This window comes from Eublepharis macularius, chromosome 11 (genome assembly GCF_028583425.1).
Source record: "Eublepharis macularius isolate TG4126 chromosome 11, MPM_Emac_v1.0, whole genome shotgun sequence".
Taxonomy (NCBI): Eukaryota; Metazoa; Chordata; class Lepidosauria; order Squamata; family Eublepharidae; genus Eublepharis; species Eublepharis macularius.
The window spans coordinates 87,862,197-87,880,103 of record NC_072800.1 but is presented as its reverse complement, the minus strand read 5'-3'; positions in this window follow the sequence as shown (position 1 = coordinate 87,880,103).

The window sequence follows — 17,907 nt, the reverse complement described above, 5'->3', positions numbered from 1 at the left end:
GTTACTTTGTGAGCAGAGAGGAAGGTGGGGCAGAATGACACTCCAGCATAATTTTTGGAGGCTTAACGCTTGACTGCAGCTCCCTCTGCCAGCAGCGCTTATGAATGAAAGAATGTCCCCTCTGGATGGAGCAACATTGTAAGTGGCCATATTCAATAACAGCCTAGGGATCAGTTGGTCAGATGGCCCTCGGAAGGCTGGGGCTTAAGTGGGGCCAAGCCACATCCCTTGCTCCGGATTGGCTCTGCGATGCTCAGACTGGACAATCCGCTGCTCAGATGGCACTCGGAAGGCTGGGGCTTAAGTGGGGCCAAGCCACACCCCTTGCTCTGGATTGGCTCTGCAATGCTCAGACTGGACAATCCGCTGCTCAGATGGCACTCAGGAGGCTGGGGCTTGATCCTGATTGGCTGTGCGATGCTCAGACTGGACAATCGTTGCACATTATGGATTACCATCAAGCCCACCTTTCAGGACAAACCCAAGGATTTTTGGTACTTTAGGAGAATAATTTTGCCAACTCCCCATGCTGCGGGGAAGTTACCTCCCACTTGCCCTCCGCCTCCTTACCCCCCTGCACTATGGGGAAGCTGCCCCCACTCATGCCACCTTCACTGAAGCTGTGTCTTGCCACCGTGCCATGCCTCCCAACAGGAGTGGACTGGAAGGACAACGGCTAGGGTTGCCAATCCCCAGGCATGGCCTGGCATTCTCTCAGAATTACAACCGATCTCCAGACTGCAGAGTTTCCCAGGAGGAAAATGGCACTTTTGGAGGGTTGAATCTGGGGCGTTATACCCTGCGGAGGTCCCTCCATTCCTCAGAGCATCCCATCCCCAGGATCCACCTCCGCATCTCCAGGAATTTACCAGGATGGAGTTGGCAACCCTAATGGAATCACTTCCCTCCCCCCCTCAAATCTGCCCTCCTCAAGTACCATCCCCCAAATCTCCAGGAATTTACCAGGATGGAGTCGACAACCCTACAGACAGCCCTGGAAAGGGGCTCTGCCCTGGCCCATGCCTGTGAATGGGGGAAAGGAAGACGGAAGAGGGTCTTCCCCACTCCCCTGACTGAGGGAGGGAAGGGGGGCTCCCAGTGCGGCCTGGGTTCTGCTTGGGGATACTGCTTGCCACGGCAGACCCCACCAACATGGGCAGGCGGGTGAGGCAGTAACCGGGCTGGTTTGGTCTCCCCTCCAACCCTGTAAAGAGTCCAGTAGCACCTCTAACACTAACCGACTTTATTGTAGCTTAAGCTTTCGAGAACCGCAGTTCTCTTCGTCAGATGCAATGTCAGAAATCCAGAGGTCCATAGCTGTGTTAGTCTGTAGTTGCAAAATAGTAGAGTCCAGTAGCACCTTTAAGACTAACCGACTTTATTGTAGCATAAGCTTCCGAGAACCACAGCTCTCTTCGTCAGATGCATCTGACGAACCTGTAGCATAAGCTTTCGAGAACCGCAGTTCTCTTCGTCAGATGCAACGTCAGAAATCCAGAGGTCCATAGCTGTGTTAGTCTGTAGTTGCAAAATAGCAGAGTCCAGTAGCACCTTTAAGACTAACCGACTTTATTGTAGCATAAGCTTCCGAGAACCACAGCTCTCTTCGTCAGATGCATCTGACGAACCTGTAGCATAAGCTTTCGAGAACCACAGTTCTCTTTGTCAGATGCATGCATCTGACGAAGAGAGCTGTGGTTCTCGAAAGCTTATGCTACAATAAAGTCGGTTAGTCTTAAAGGTGCTACTGGACTCTTGACTATTTTGCGACTACAAACTAACACAGCTAACTGCTCTGAATTTATCTCCCTCCAGCACTGACACCCTAGGCGATCACTTAGGTGTACATAATGGGTGGTCCAGTCCTGCTCCCTCTTGTTTCTGATTGGTTCTATGATGCTGGGATTGAGGAACTCTGGCACGTTGCGAAGCCGCCCTCCTTTTTCTAGATTATTTCTCTCCTGCTGAAACCTCCGGTAAGAATCCCGCCTCCACCGCTCTGTGCATTTGTTCACTGCTGGCATGTCCCTTTGCCAACACAAACAAGTACAAATTTTTCCCTCGCTCCAGAACAATGCCTCGCTGTGATCTGCCAATAGGTGCTTCGTTAAGCACTAAATCTTATTTGCCTGCGCTGCAAAAACAGATCTACGGTACGATATGCGCTGCAAACTGTTTTGGGTGAGCTCATAATCTTGGAAGGGGTCCAGTTGTTTTTTCATTCCCATCTTAATTCATTGTTTATATTTGTGCCTGGCAAACTGCGAACCTGTGGAGAAAGAATAGAAATGGCTGCCTCTGGGAGAACGCTGTGAGTCAGAAAAAATGGAAGTCCGAATGGAACTTCCGTGTTCAGAGACAGTGAGCAGGTGCTGGGGAGGGGCAACAACATATAAATATATATAAGTATATAAATCAAATATTGTTATTATATTATTAACAGGGGAATGTTTAGGCGTTCCACAAGCACCTGAGCTGTTACTGTTGGAAAGAGAATGCTGGCGTGGGTGGGCCGCTGTTGGCCGCTGTTATCCAAATTCAACAGAATTAGGTACGCTTATAGACATACGCAGGGCTTTTTTTCAGCTGGAACGTGGTGGAACGGAGTTCCGGAACCTCTTGAAAATGGTCACATGGCTGGTGGCCCCGCCCCCTGATCTCCAGACAGAGGGGAGTTTAGATTGCTTTCCGTGCTGCCAAGTGGCGCTGAGGGCAATCTCAACTCCCCTCTGTCTGGAGATCAGGGGGCGGGGCCACCAGCCCTGTGACCATTTTCTCCAAGGGCAACCCACTGAGTTCCACCACCTCTTTTCCCAGAAGAAAAGCCCTGGGCATATGGGAGTGGAACCTATTGGAAGAGGAAGATTCAGCGCTGCCAGGTTTCAGAGGGGGACAAACCAAAGAGTAAGAAAGAGAGGTCAGGGCACTCTGTTTACTGCTCTGACCATCCTTTGATATGTAGATTGCTATTCTCAGGATTTCCTCCTCCTGGCTTCCTCCCTCTCACCTCTTCCTGGCTTTGTTCCAGGCACCATCTCTCTCCTTCTCCTCCCTCCATCTTGGCAGCAGGGGTGCAGGCCTTGTCCTAGCATCCATGCCCATCCTTAGACTAGATAGGTTGTTAGAATCTCTCTCCTCCTTTCCTGTCAAAGTATGGAGTTCCCACAACAAAGAACTCTTATTTCCTTTCTAAGTATAAGCAAGTGTATGCTTTGTTGTTTTCTCTCCTGCGCACACACCAGCCAGCAGAACCAGCTCACAACCACCTATAATCACGCTTCCTCTGCTAAATGGTAGACTCTGCTAATGGCCCAAACATGGAATCTTTTAATTCGGTTTCTGGGCCAACATACGATTTATTTTATCAGAACCTATGCACACCTTCCATTGAAACACGTGCACTGCAGTTTACTGTTGCATTCCCACTTCCCTTACACTCACATTCATTCTTCCCTGAGCATCATGCAAAAGGGCCTTTGACTTGCCCACAGTGCCCCAACATCTCTCATTGCCAGCCCCATTTAGAAAATGCAAGCGTCGCCTCTTCGGAGCCCTGCTTGAAGTGGCTTATCATTAAGATAATGAAACAGCCATCAAAGCACAGCCATTCAAAACATAGCCATTAAAACACAACTGTTTTAAAAAAAAACACTCCGGCTGACACAATTAGAAGAAGCCTGAGCATAATAACAGTATCAAATATATACGGGAAATAAGGTACCCCAAATTTGCTCGTGATCTGTGTTCAACAGGAGGATTGCAAAGAAAAGGCTGGACTGAGTCATAATAGCCACATATTGGTTCCTTGGCTGCGCATTTATTGAGCGATAAATATTTAATTTAATTTATGTTCAATCCCTGGGCTTGTTTTTCCTTGTTTTGTTCTTGAGTCCAGTGTTTTAAAATCCTGTTTTTTATTCTAGTTCCTTCCTCTCTACCACACCCACATCTCTCCTCATGGGGCCTTTCCTTTTATAGCTTTAATTTTTAAATGGAAAGGGGTTCTCATAGACTAGGGTTGCCAGCCTCCAGGTAGTGGCTGGATATCTCCTGGAATTACAGGTGACAGAGATCAGTTCCCCTGGAGAAAATGGCTGCTTTGGAGGGTGGACTTTATGGCATTATATAGCATTCTGAGGCCCCTCCCCTCCCCAAACTCCGCCCTCTCCAGGTTCCACCCTGCAAATATCCAGGAATTTCCCAGCCTGGACCTGGCAACCCTATCACAGACAGACAGACAGACAAGAAAGTTATATTTTATAAATAGTGTGAGCCACTTAGAGGGATTCTGGTTGAGAAGTCAGATTCTAACCACCACCACAAGTGTGCTTATATACCATTTTGCTAGACAGATTAGTGCCCACTCAGAGCGATGAACGAGGTCAATAGTATTATTATCCCACAATACATTTGGGGAGCTGCGGCCAAGAGGAGTGGCTTGCCCAAGGCCACATACTGAGCTCATGGCAGTAGTGGGATTCAAACCAGTAGAGTGCTGATTCGCATCCTAGCCATTTAACCTCTACGCTACAGCAGAGAGATGGATGTTTCTGGCCAAGGCCAAATTCTGATCTCGTTTGTATTGCTTTCTAGGTACCTTTCAAGTGCCTACAGTCCCAGCTTCTGTTTGCCCACTTGCTTCCTCAGCAGTGCCCAGGAACACAAGATCTACCAGAGCCAGTTTGGTGTAGTGGTTAAGAGCGGCAGGACTCTAATCTGGAGAGCCAGGTTTGATTCCCCACTCCTCCACTTGAAGCCAGCTGGGTGACCTTGGGTCAGTCACAGCTCTTCCAGAGCTCTCTCAGCCCCACCCACCTCACAGGGTGATTGTCATTAGGATAATTATAACACATTTTGAGAGCCAGTTTGGTGTAGTAGTTAAGAGCGGCAGGACTCTAATCTGGAGAGCCAGGTTTGATTCCCCACTCCTCCATATGAAGCCAGCTGGGTGACCTTGGGTCAGTCACAGCTCTCTCAGAGCTCTCTCTCAGCCTCAACCTCACAGGGTGTTTGCTGTTATGGAGATAATAATGACATACTTTGTAAACTGCTCTGAGTGGATGTTAATTCATCCTGAAGGGCGGTATATAAATCAAATGTTGTTGTTGTTATTATTATAGCATTTCTGACAGAGTTCTGGCCCTATTCTGCTGGGACTGAAACCACAAAGAAAGAATGGTGGGTGGATTAAGTTTGGCTTTTCCAACCTGAATCAGACCAACAAGGCCATTATTTTTTCCACTGGGGCAAACATGTCATGGACCCATACTCCGGCACCTGGTGATGGAGCAAATATTCAGGTGCGCAAATTCAGTCTGTTTTCCCCTCCTTGCTCAGACCGGCTTCAAGATCTCCCACCAGATCTCTGCCACAACTCTGGTCTAATTCCGCAGGGATATGTATCTCTGCTTTGCCGCTGGCTGCCCACAACACAGCATTGGCACTCTGTGATATGTGCTGTCAGGGAGAGGTAGTGTAACATCACCACCAGAAATCATAGAAGGCATGCACCTTTCCTGGGCTATTCTCTTCCACTCAGGGAAACAAAGTGACCAACCTTGAAAAGAGTAATTTAATGAATCAGCCTTCATTTTAAGAAAATTAAGATAACGGCAGTCAGAGCCATTAAAGATAAAGGCTTGTTGGACTCGCATCAATCAGCGCAGTTAAAAGCAATCAAACGCACAGCCCTGGTTTGCAATTCTCTCTCATTCATCCTTGCCTCTAACGTTTCCATGCAAATGCTACCCCTTTGATGCGCTTGGGTGAGGCCACCTAATGGACTTGCATTTCAGATCTTTTCCTCCCATATTATCTCCTCCATGTTTTCATAAAAGGATTTTTCTCCCCAGATTATGCACTTAGATGACAATTGCATCTTCAACGGCTCGCATTAGTGGCGCGAACACTTCATTACAAAGAGGGTCACCGTAAGCATGGCTTGGTATCGGGCAGTATCTCATTACCAATATACACCACCATAACAGGACTGGGTGGGACCCAAAGAATGGACTGCAAATGGAAAATTAAGAGATCATCCCTATCACTTTGAAGTGTTCAAAAACCATAAACAGCCGCCAAGGCTCATGATTTAATAGCCATGGCAAAGCTGGTAAGCTTAATCTATCAAGCTATTTACTGGAAAGAGTACGGCAATATGCATTTGTAGTGACGTTTATGCGCTTTTAGAGCTTTTCTTAAAAAAGGAACAATATTTTTCTTTTTGTAATTGGCAATGCTGCGTGGTGTGAAAAATTCTAATAAAGATGGCATGGATCTATTTATCTGGCTTAGTATCAGGGCTTTTTTTCAGCTGGAACGTGGTGGAACGGAGTTCCGGCCCCTCTTGAAAATGGTCACATGGCTGGTGGCCCCACCCTGATCTCCAGACAAAGGGGAGTTTAGATTGCCCTCCGCTCCGCGGAGGGCAATCTAAACTCCCCTCTGTCTGGAGATCGGGGCAGGGCCACCAGTCATGTGACCATTTTCGCCGAGGGCAATTTATACTTTAAAAAACTCCCCCCTTGTTCCAGATGACCCAAAGTGACGTCATTGTGTGGTCCTGTGCTGGCAACCCACTGCTTTTCCCAGAAAAAAAAAGCCCTGCTTAGTATTATTGCTGTTTATGAATACGCGAAGCTGCCTGGCGCAAAGACAGACTCCTGGCCTGGCCTGTTCGATATTATCTGCTGTGACAGACAATGGCTGACTAGGGTCTCAGGAAGAGAACAGTATTCTCCAGCCTTGCTGCCTGAGACCAGCCCGGCATGCTGTGAGCTGTGACACAAACATGACCACCCGGTGAACTGACCTTGCTTGACTTCCACGATTGCACACGAGGTGAGCTCCTGATCAAATTGCCTCGACGGTCGTTGCTGGAATTCGTCTCAAGCAACCTGTGAGGAAGCTGCTTGCTCTACAGGCCAGGTTGCTGCACCTTGTAGAGGATTCCGTCCAGTCTGAGAATTAAATTTTCTCAATGGAGGGCTTTCCTTACAGAGGTATGTATCCCTCTGAGTCATGGTCAGTTTACAAATAGTGACCTATTTGTATTGCAAAACAGAGAATCACTTGCAGTCTGTCTCTTCTGGGCATTCACACAGTCAGATGCATCTTTTAAATGACCCGTATTGACTAGAGTGGTAAGCGGCAGTACTGCAGCCCGAGCTCTGCTCGCGACCTGAGTTCGATCCTGGAGGAAGCCAGGTTCAGGTAGCCGGCTCAAGGTTGACTCAGCCTTCCATCCTTCCGATGTCAGTAAAATGAGTACCCAGTTTCCTGGGGGTAAAGGCAATGGCAAACCACCCGTAAAAAGTCTGCCAAGAAAACGTTGTGATGCGACATCCCCCCATGGGTCAGTAATGACTCGATGCTTGCACAGGGGACCACCTTTACCTTTGTACCTATTGACTAGATAGCATTGGCTGCTTGTACCTGCATCTGTAAGAAATATTCACAAGGTATGTCTCGAGGAATCCTTGGTAATAAGTTTCCATTCAAAAATTTCAAACTGAAGTTTTGAGAAACGTCATGACTTTGAGAACTGGAGGCAGGAGACTGGTTGCCATGTGATTGTAGAAGAAAGCAATATTTACATGAAAATGGGCATATACGACTTCATATGGACACATCTGATTGGATCTGAGCAAACAGACAGAAAAGTAAGCAATAGAGACCATTAAGGATAGGGAGTTTCTAGTGGCTGTAGAAGGGGATGGAAAACAAGGGCAGGGATTTGAGAGGGGCATCGTGTAAAAGAAATGGGGTTGGGGATCTAGCTGAAGGATGCAGCACGCGCTCGATATGCTGAACATCTTGGGTTCAATCCCCCATTTCTCCAGTAAAAAAAAAAAATCACAGATATCACAGGTGTTATGTGCTGTCAAGTCACCTCCAACCTTTGGCAACCCTATGAATGAAAGACCTCCAAAATGTCCTATCATTAACAGACTTGCTCAGATCCTGCAAACTGGAAGACGTGGCTTCTTTTATTGAGTCAAGCCATCTCATTATAGGTCTTCCTCTTTTCCTATTGCCTTCCATTTTTCCTAGCGTTATCGACTTTTCCAGAGAATTTTGTCTTGTCATGATGTGACCAAAGTACGATAGCCTCAGTTTGGTCATTTTAACTTCTAGGGAGGATTCAGGCTTGATTTAATCTCGTACCCCACTTATTTGTCTTTTTGGCTGTCCATGGTGTCCACCAAACTCTCCTCCAGCACCACATTTCAAATAAGTCAATTTTCTTCCCGTCAGCGTTTTTCACCATCCAACTTTCACATCCATACATGGTAATGGGGAATATCATAGTTTAGATTATCTTAATCTTGGTTCCGAGAGAGACATCTTTATCTTTAAAGATCTTTTCTAGGTCCTTCACAGTTGCTCTTCCAAGTCTCAATCTTCTTCAGCAGAGACCCTGGAAAACTGCTGTCCATCACAGTAGTCAAGGCTCAGCTAGATGGACCATTAGCTGAACTCAAGAGTAGGCACCTCCTATGGCCTGAACACTGGAAAAGGTTTTGGTACATCTGCATGAGCCGAGTGTCATGCAAACCCACTGTAAGTCAACTAGAATAAAAAAAAATCCAGAGGAGGAGGAATTGGCCTGCATTGTGCCAACAGGCTCCTGTCAACCCTGAACGTATCTCATGGATCATCAGCACCTAATAGTTAATCTAATTGCTAAAAAGTATGCAAATTCCTGGCTGCTGGCTAATAACGGCTACCCACCTCCCTACACCCCTGTGCTTGGAATTCAGATTAAGAGGAACAGGGTAGGGATCAAGTCGTATCAAGTACTAACTTATTTATTGTATTTCAGGCATTTTTTTTCCGATTTAATTTTTACCGTATCTCAAGACCCAGGGCATGTTCTAGCACTCCACAACAGGAGAAAGTTTCTCTTTTTCTTCGAGGTTCACACAGTTGAAATTACCCAACATTGTCTGAGTAAAAAAAAAAATACAATTTAAGGCAGGTTTTTTTTTTCTGGGAAAAGAGGTGGCGGAACTCTCAAGAGGAAAATGAGGAAGAAACACATGGGATTCTTTGAAATCATATTATTTTCAAGCACTATTGCCGAGTATTTTCAAGAGGTGCCGGAACTCCGTTCTCTGCTGCCTTCTGCAAAATGCTACAGTCACCCCCGGCAAACAGCACCCGGTTTGCTTCCAGGCTCGATTCAAGATACTAGTATTGACCTTTAAAGCCCCCATCCAGCTTGAGGCTAGCATACCTTCAAGGGCCACGTCGGAGGTGACTTGACCGCACATAACACACACACACACTCCCATCTGAATCTACCAGATCACTACCAGATCAAGGTCCCTCCTTCAGATGCCCCCGCCATCCAAAGCTAGACAAGGAGCAACCTGAGAAAGGGCCTTCTTGGTCGTAACACCAAAATTATGGCATTCTCTCTCTAGAACAATTTGTCGATCTTCCAGTATCATCGTCTTCCGCCAGCAGGTGAAGACTTCTGTCTGGCATTGCCTCACTGCCGGTCCTCCTGCTCATGTGTTTTAATTGTTTTTCATTTGTTTGTGTGTGTGTGTGTGGTTTTAATGTTGTTCTTGGTTGGTAGAAAGGAGGCTTGGAAAGGTTTTAAATAAAAATCAATAAATACTCTCAAGTCTCTGCTCAGCCCTGATCTGTGCGGCACAGTAGTTAATACTGAGGGGCCGTTCGCCCTCTCTCAGTCAGCCCAACCTACTTCACAGGGCTGTTGTGAGGATCAAAAGGGTAAGGGAGAGCCATGTACCCCCCAACTTAAGCTCTGAAGAGGAAGGGGCAGGGTAAAAGTGTAAAAATTATTCCAGCTGTTCGTGTACTGCTTGCCTGTTTCGAAACCATAATGACACAGCAGGCAAGGAATTGAATCATGTTAAGTTTGGCTGGAGATTGTGTTTGGATGGAAGTTCTCAGCAACCCTTCTATAAAAGGGACCATCCAACTGATTCCTTGATTGTTGTACAGCCAAATAGGTCTCCCGATCTGAGTTCAACTTCCTTACTATTGCACACTGACTCTCTGCTACTAAGATCGACTAAGCGAACACCGCTGAGGAGCCACCGTCCAAGAAAACGTTTGCAAATACGTCGTTCCTTAGATTGTTAGATCCTGAACAGAAAAGTGTCGTGCATCCTCTCTTCCACTACCACACTCCTCTGTAGCACCACTCGCATTATGTGATAGTTCCATAAGAGATGGGTGCTTACAATATCCCTTCAACCATGTGAGAAGAATCATATAACGATTACTGTTGTCATTGTTTATTTATAGTCCACCTTTTTCACCGAGATCCAAGACAGATTACAATACTGCAAGTGAATACAATATAATCAACAGGACATTCACAGAGCAAAATACAACATGATCAACAGAGATAAAACATTGTCTATTTTTATGCGGAAACCCCTTATTGACTTTTTGCCTGACACACACACACACACACAAAATGAACGAAGGATTTGTGGATTTGATTTCTAAGAAGAAAATAAATTTGGGAAAAATAAATAGAAGGGGGGCAATAATGAAAAAGTAAATTCTGGAGGTATCAGAACTATAACTACATTGTTTGTAAAAGATATGATAGGTTGTCAAAGGCTTTCACGGCCGGAGAACGATGGTTGTTGTGGGTTTTCCGGGCTGTATTGCCGTGGTCTTGGCATTGTAGTTCCTGAACTACAGGAACTACAATGCCAAGACCATGGCAATACAGCCCGGAAAACCCACAACAACCATAGATATGATAGGTGTTGTAGAGAAAAATGGAAAATGAAATACATATTATTTTTCTTTGTTTTCTTTAAATTGTTGTTCTTGCCTTTTCTTCTGCTCTTTTTCTATTCTTCCCCCCCCCCTTTACTTCCTTTTTTTCTCTCTGCCCTTTTTATTGGGTTTTTATTCTTATTAATAAAACAATAAAGTATTTGCCAAAAAAAGTCCCACAGGAAATTCAGTGAAAACAAATACAACAGGATATGGTAACTGCAATTTTGAAAAACTAGCAGAAAGCCAAACATATAGATGAAATCTTTCTGAATTTAAGCATCAATAATTAACATGACATCTTTACCAATGTGGGACTGCCCACATTGAGTAAACATTACATTTTATTCATATTTATTGTATGCTTTTATGCTTTTATTTGTTCACTGTATTATAGATTTGTGTTGTGACCCGCCCTAAGCCCGCTTGCAGGGACAGATCCAATTAGCTGAACTGAACTACTTATGACATAATCCTATAATCTGAGTAGAAAGCCCTCCTGAATAATTCAGTCTTGCAAAGTTTGCAGAAAGCCAGGAGAGTGGGAGCTTCCCCGATCTCCTTGACCGGCACAGCAAGTCAGCTGAAATTATAGCTTGGTTTTGCATCCTATGAATGAGAGTCTCTCTACACAAAACGTCTCGGTGCGTGTTCTTCAAGTGCAGGGAGACACAATGTTAGTCGGGAAGGGTAGTTTAAAAAGGCAGAGCTGGTGGAGATCTCTCCTCAGAGGGTTTGTTAATTTCATCTTCACCTCTCTGAAGGCTCTGTCAATCTCACCTCTCAAATCTAAAATGGTGAGGGATGGCAACCAAAGGGCAGCGACGAATGGAAATGGGCTGGAGCTGCCTTCCAGAGCTGGGCGTGGACCTGGAGAGGTTCTAATGGGCTGAAGTTTCCCTTCTGGCATTTCACAGCCCCTTCACACAGCTCCAGTGTATAGCGAAGCCTTTGCCCTGCCGCTGGCTCTATTAAAACTACCCTTCCCAGCTAACATTGCATCTCCCAATACATGTTCTTCACATGTCAGATTCATGTGTCGAGAGAGTCTGAGTTCCATGTGCACTAGATAGCCTCAACCATGGAGCATACTTCCTGTTGTAACACCACTTCTGTTAGCTCAAGCTTTATTGAAAACCACTGATCGTGTGCACTGATCGTTATCCTTCTACCCCTATTTATTTACTTCATTTATATCCTGCCTTTCTGCCCAGTGGGGACCCAAAGCAGTTTACATTGTGTCAGGGCTTGTCGCTGCTGCCGCCGCTGGGCGGGGCCCCCGCTGGGCCAGTCCTGACATCAGAGGGGCACCAGGGATGCTGCAGGACCCTGCTCTGTGGAAGGAGGGGCAGTATACATCACCCAGACTCCCTCTCAGTCCACTCGCTGGCCTGCTCAACCTGGTCTGCTTTCCCTCTGCACCCTCCATCATCTCCTCCTCCCAGAACTCTCCTCCAAGCCTCCACTCTCACTCTGCTCTCACTCCACACCATCACTCCTTACTCACACCCACCACCTCAGAGCTCTTCCCAGCCACCTTATATAGGGTTTCCTTTCTCCGCCCCGCCCTCCTTCCAGGCTTGTTCCCTCTCCTGACTTGGCCCAGCTGTGCCTCCCCTCAGGTGTTTCCCTCCTACCACTCATCCCTTCTTGGCTTCCGTGCCTTGCTGGCAGGGTGGGGTTGAATGCGAGCCATCCCCAGCTGAGGTCTCCTTGGCCTTGCTCATGAGGAGCTGCCCCAGCCGGCTTCTGTGCTGCTGAACCTGCCTGGCCTTGCTCACGAGGAGCTGCCCCAGCCAGCTTCTGTGCTGCTGAGCCTGCCTGGCCTTGCTCACGAGGAATTGCCCTGGCCAGCTTCTGGGCTGCCTGCTCATTGCTGCCAGGCAGGGATACCCATCTCCTCCCCCAGAATGCCTGTAGCAGCTCCACCTGGAGGGGCTTGGCTCCTAGCACCTCCTGAGCCAGGCTGCTGTCCTCTAGCCAGGGTGTGGCTCTGGGCTATAGTGGCTGCTTCCCCTCCTTGGCAGGTAAGGGCTCTGTTTGGGCTGTTGCTGGGTCCCTGTTCCCCCTGCCTTGGCCCTTTTCCTCTAGCCTGCTTAGCCCCCTATCCTCCCCCTGGAGGGTGGGACTAGCTGGTCTCTCCCTGCTCCCTCCAGCCTTCTGAGGCTTTGGCCTTTCGCCCCTTCCCCTTGGAGTAGGCAGGTTCTGGCTCTGTTTGCCAGTCAGAGCGGTTGAACTGCTGTCTCCCGGCTGCCCCCTGCCGCTGCCTGTCAGCAAGTCCGGGGGCTGGGCTGCTGACCCCAGACAAATTGTTCCTCTTGCCTTCATTTTAGCCTCACAATACACCTGTGAAGTAGGTTAGGCTGAGTGTGCATGAGTGGCCCAAGGTCATTCAGTGAGCTTCCATGGCAGAGTGGAGATTCAAAAGCACACATGCACTCTCCCATACAATTATGTCCTAGAGATAATTTCCTAAAAAGATGAATTACAACTTTGAAACTGCCAAACTCGTCCAATATTGTATCAACAATGGCATCCATTCATTGCTAGTGGTTTTAAGAAACATTGAAGCACCTTTAGAAATGAAAATGTCAGGTTCTGCCATGGGCGTGGCCGTGCTCAGCAGTCCAAGCTTCTGCTCGGTTAGTCCCAGAGGCATCCAGGTTCAGCATAGGCTCCCGCCTAGTGAAAGGGGGGTATACACCACCCTTGCACCCTCTCCACCACTTCTGGGCCTACTTCGCTACTTGCCTCCACTCGCTTCCACTCCTACGCTCTCCACCCCTGGCTCCTTACTGAGCCGGCTTATATAGGGCTTCCTGCTCTGCTCTCCACCCTTCTTCTCCTGGGCTGATTGCTCTTGATCTTGGCCAGCTGGGGAGGCTTCCAGGTGTCTCTTGCTAGCTCCAGCCTCTCCTTTCTCCCCTATTCCCTACTTGGAGGATAGGGCTGGCAGGGCCTTTCCAGGCAAGGTGGCCTGGTAGTTGCTTTTCCATGGGTGTGTGTGTGGCTAGACAGGTCCCCAGGGCAGGCAGCATCTCTGTGGGCCTGACGCCCAGCTTGCCGGCTCCACCCAGTGTGTGCATGGGTGGGGGGATCTCCTGCCTGTCCACTTGGCTGCTCGGGCATGTGTTTTGCCCTTCAGTGCCTTGCGCCCAGAGACAGGTCTGGGGCTTGTTTTTGGCTGCTCCCCTGGAGTCCGCTGGCTGCCTTCTTACCTGTCAGTGGCTCCCCCCGGGCACCAGTGTCCCACTCAGGGCCAGATCTAGGGTTGCCGGTGCCCAGGGCAACCCAAGTCTGGCCTCCCTCCCCCTGTGCGCAGCGCGCGCACGCTCCCGATGCTGTGTAATGATGTCACTTCTGTGACATCATCACGCAGAGACCAGAGGAGTCAAGTCAGCCACCCCGGCCCACAGTGTGCTGCAGCGCTGGTGGCAGTGGATGGCTGAATGGAGGGCTGGGAGACCACTCACGCCATTTGCCTGCCCCACTAATGGGGCGGCTGGCTTTCTGCGGAAGCGCTGATGGTGCCATCAGCTGAGCAGGCAAATGGCGCAGGCGGCTTTCCAGTCCTCCGCTCAGCCACCCACTCAGCCGCCCATGCGCTCCCCGCAGCCAGCAGCTGTGCCCAGCACCCCCTCTTTGGTGGCGCTGGGGGCAGACTACCCCCCCTGCCCCCCCATCGATCCAGCCCTGGTCCTGCTGCCCTCTGTTTGCTGGGGCTGTGTTGTACCTCCTCCGTATGCCAGCGTCCAGCCACCCTCTACCCACTGTGGCGGTGGTACGCCTTTTGCAGGTGCTGAGTGCCGTGGCTGCAGTAAGTCCGGACAGGAAAATTTTCCATAGAAAAATAAAAATGTGTAAAATTGTTTAGGGAGAGATAAATCACTGGAAAAGTTTCCATTCCGTAAAACTTCCCTTCCCATATCTCTGCTTCAAAGATTGAACAAATTCAATTCCCATCAGTGTTGTAGAAATTGTGGCTTTAAAATATGTATTGAAATGGTGTTTCCACAGAGCACTTTTAGCTTCAGTTGTGAGACAGAAAGAGAAGGAAATTGTGGTTCTTATTACAGGGGAGAAAATAATGAGAATTTTGGATTGGGGTCCAAAGTATGTCCCTTCTTCACAAAAAAGGTGTTTCTTAAATATTATGGAAGAACAAAAACACCTATGATATGCCCGAGGAAGAAGGCTTTTTTGTTATTTTCGAGGGACTTTATGTGTTGAAAGATATTTGGTGGCTGTTATTAGAGTATATCACTCAAAAGGACTTCAAAAAGATTTCCTCAATAACGCACCCTTGTTTTCCTCTTCACATTTTTCAAAATTATCACAGGTGTAACCCAACAAAAGGTTCCTGTGTTTTGTGTTTATAGACATTATTCTTAAACAAAAGTTATATTAAAATGACATCCTCCCAATCCAGGAGCAGCATAGAGTATTATTTATTAATTGTTATTTACTAGCACCATCTCTGAATTTTGAACTTTACAGAAAAGAAATGTATCGGAGCAGTTTACAATCGAAGGACAGAACTGTTGTGAAAAAATCTTTGGGTTTTAGGAAGAAACAGGCCTGCTTTTTGAGTCTACAGTAAACAACAACAACACCTCTGCTACACCTCTGAAGATGCCAGTCACAGCTGCTGGCGAAACGTCAGGAACTACACTGCCAAGACCACGGCTATACAGCCCGGAAAATCCACAACCAACAACAACAATCCTGTATTTATTTATTTATCATTTATTTATTTTTATCCCGCCTTTCTCACTGAGACTCAAGGCGGATTACATAGTGTGAGATTAGTACAATTAGTGGCAAGGACAAGGGCAGGCATTTCCATACAGTGTCAAGGACATTTCCATAAACAATGTCATGGAGTAAAAGCAGGGCTTTTTTTCAGGGGGAACGCAGGGGAACGGAGTTCCAGAACCTCTTGAAAATGGTCACATGGCTGGTAGCCCCGCCCCCTGATCGCCAGACAGAGGGGAGTTTAGATTGCCCTCCGCGCTGCTCCAGCGGCGCGGAGGACAATCTCAACTCCCCTCTGTTTGGAGATCAGGGTGTGGGGCCACCAGCCATGTGACCATTTTCTCCAAGGGCAACCCACTGAGTTCCGCCACCTCTTTTCCCGGAAGAAAAGCCCTGGATAAAAGAATATAAGCTTACAAAGGTATAATATTAGCAAGGATCCTGTATGGGGTTGAGGAACTGCTGAAACAGAACATAATCAAGATTAAGCACAGCATGTAGCCATCCAAGATTTTGGGGGGCTGTGGAGGGCTGTGATTATATACTGGTGAAAGAGAAGGCATGTCGCCCATTTCAAAGTATAGTTAGATGGGCGGCCACCTGAAAAATGGGTCGAATCCACATTACTCATTCTAAGTCGCATGTTCCCCGCATTCCCCACGCAAGCCCGAGTGCCGGTCACATTACCTCATTAAACAGACGCATTTCATTCACATTTCTCCCGAATATGTGGTCACAGGTTTTCAACGGGAGTTTCACGGTGGCCGTGAACGGGCCAATGCGCAATTTATGCGTTTTTTTAACCCCCCCCCCACTTCCTGTCTCTCCAGCCGTTCTGAGAGTTCCTATTGGCTGATTCAACTTGCAAGTGCTCCGTAGTCTGCAAAGACTGTTTTTGACTTCATAGCGTTGGATTTATTGATTATGCTGTTTCTGAATCAAATCTGGTAGTTTGAAAAATCATTTTGGGGTGAATCCATTCTCAGAACGGACTCGTGAAACTTCCTTTTTAACTGTTTTTTATTTTTTTATTTTATATTACTGTAATATCGAAATTATGAAATATCGAAATAATGACACTCCAAGGAAGTGAAACTTCAGTAAACTTCAGGCACTGAACTGTCCTGCATAGGAAATGCCCACGAAAGCTTCCCACATGCTTCCAAATTTCCAAAAAAGAAATGGGAGGGAGCCATCAGTGCTGTCAGTGGGGGAAAGAGAGGCATCATTATCTTCAATGATGTTTCTTTATAAGGCAAGATCGAAATAACGGAAAAGTGTGCTAAAAAAATTTTTAAAAAAATGGGCGGGGAAAAAAGGTCCCGCCCAAAAAAGCGGTTTTTGAGCGGCCATGTGACCGGAGGGACGCGCAAGAAAGACGGATTGGAAGCAGGGATGTGAACGAAGAGGAAAAAATCACGGATTGGAGGCAAACGGAAGATATCCGATAAACATGCGGGTAATGGGTGAATGTGGATTCGACCATGGTCTTCGGGGTCATGGTTCCAAAACCCTGTCTATTGTTACCTTCGATCAGCAGGTGAAGACTTTTTTTGTTCTGTCTGGTATACCTCAATAACTGTCATTGGCCTCCTCCCTGTTTTTTGGGTGCTATATGTTTTTATTAAATTACTTTCTTTTGTGTGTGTGTGTGTGGGGGGTGCCCCTCAGTCAGAGTTAACTTATGGCGACCCCTGGTGGGGTTTTCATGGCAAGAAACTCTTAGAGGTGGTTTGCCATTGCCTGCCTCTGCAACCCTGGTCTTTGTTGGAGGTCTCCCATCCAATTACTAACCAAGGCCGACCCTGCTTAGCTTCTGAGAGCTGATGAGATCAGACTCACTTGGGCTACCCAGGTCAGGGCACTGTATATCTACTTTATTTTAAATGTTTTTAATATTGAAATGTTTAATGTTTGCTGCCTTGGGAACCGTGTTTGGTTGGAAAGGTGGCACAGAAACGTTTTAAATGAATAAATGCTCATTGTTCACATGGAAAGGCAGTTTGTGCAAGGTGGGTGGGTGGCCTATTATTATATGGGGGAGACATACTCCGCACATGTTCAGAAGCACTCATAGAAGAGCAAGATTTGGGTCCAGTAGTATCTTAAAGCCCAACTAGATTTCCAGGGTATGAGCTGTCAACAGTCAAAGCTCCCTTCTTCAAATACCTTTATAAACACTCATGTTTCCCACAGCTGAGAGGCTGAAGAGATCATTTTTGATGAGAACCTCTAGGAGGTTGGCAACGGTGGAACTCAGCCCTCCCAGCCTCTTTCCCGAGAGGCCACGCCCACCTCTTCCCCTCACCTCTTCCCGTCCCGCCCACAGAAAGCGCTTCTCAGGGAGGCCCCTCCCCCTTCTCGCGCCCATCGAGTGAT